Raw genomic sequence first — 1,283 nt, 5'->3', positions numbered from 1 at the left:
GATTCCGCATTTCGGACATTTTGCGTCCGCGCCGCGGGCGGCGCTCTGCAGCGCGTTGCAATTGTATATTAAAATAAGTGTGAATTTGGAGTGTGAGTGTCTGTCTGTTTGTAGTATAATAATATTTGTGTATGTGAATATATATGTGATGTGTTTTGCGTGTGTAATGTTGTGTGTTATGAATGTTTATGTGTGAATGTCATATAATAAATAAATGATAAATAAATAAATGTAGTGTTATATATAAGTAAATAAATAATTAAGTAAATTGATAAGTACACTACATCAGTATTATCAATAAGTCGGTGATTTTTACAGTCTACAGCTAATAAGTACACCTCAGTAGAATTAAAAATACAATAAGTAAAATCGAACAGGAAAAACTGTTTGCGTTAAATATAGACATTGATAGACGCTTCCCGTAGACGAAATTAAATACATCTTTAGTTCTGATATTAATACCAACTACCAATTAATACCATACCAAAATATATGAAAAAGATTCTACAGTATTGTATTATATATTGTAAAATAAACTGTCACCATGAAGACCGGCTATGCTATGGCAAATTTTCTAAAATCAAACTGATTTAATGTCTTAGCACAAATGGGTAGGCTTGCCGGTTGCAATACCACAACCCCACAATTATGGGCAGCAAGTAAAAGTTCCTGACTTTTAAATTTGAATTAATAAAATAATCTTAAGATTTTAGATAATTTGTGAGTTGACCGTTGTAATCATAAGTTGACCGTTGTAATCATAATCATAAGTTGTAATCATTTATCATCAATTATTTTTAAGGTGCAAAGAAATTTTAAGAAATTAATATGAAGATGTACTTAATGGATCATAGAAAACAAAAATGTTGTGAACAGCATACAATATTTCTCAGTGTAACTTTATACCAATAGATAATCTTCAATCATCATCATCAAATCATCTTTGGTTATTCTGTTGCAGATAGATGATTGGATGCACCTCTTTGAAAGGCTATAAAGTTCTGTAAATAAGTGTTGAATGAAGAAATCTGCACAAACAACAATTTAGTAGGCATGTATTGCGTAAAATGATATTGTAATTGTAATTGGGTATCATTGTTTTCGATTTTTATTAAAATACAAGGTGTGATCGATAGATTACAAGATCGAAATCAATAAAAACTTATTGTATTTTTAATTCTACTATCACATTTTTTAAAATTGAGAATTATTGTTGTGTAAATTTTTAAAGAACTTTGGTCAATTTATATGTTTTGCATTAGTAAGTCATAATAAAAGTTATA

General features: G+C 28.9%; 1 protein-coding gene across 1 annotated transcript in view; it reads right to left on the bottom strand.

The window, feature by feature from the left end:
* The window catches only part of LOC106108310, a gene marked incomplete at its 3' end in the record, with an annotated part of 8,527 nt that overhangs the window by 5,203 nt on the left and 2,041 nt on the right, over positions 1-1,283 (bottom strand). The gene's annotated exons all lie outside the window — the stretch shown is intronic.

This window comes from Papilio polytes, unplaced genomic scaffold (genome assembly GCF_000836215.1).
Source record: "Papilio polytes unplaced genomic scaffold, Ppol_1.0 DF821712.1, whole genome shotgun sequence".
Taxonomy (NCBI): Eukaryota; Metazoa; Arthropoda; class Insecta; order Lepidoptera; family Papilionidae; genus Papilio; species Papilio polytes.
Note: the sequence above shows the minus strand (reverse complement) of the source record. Positions and strands in the feature narration are given on the sequence as shown.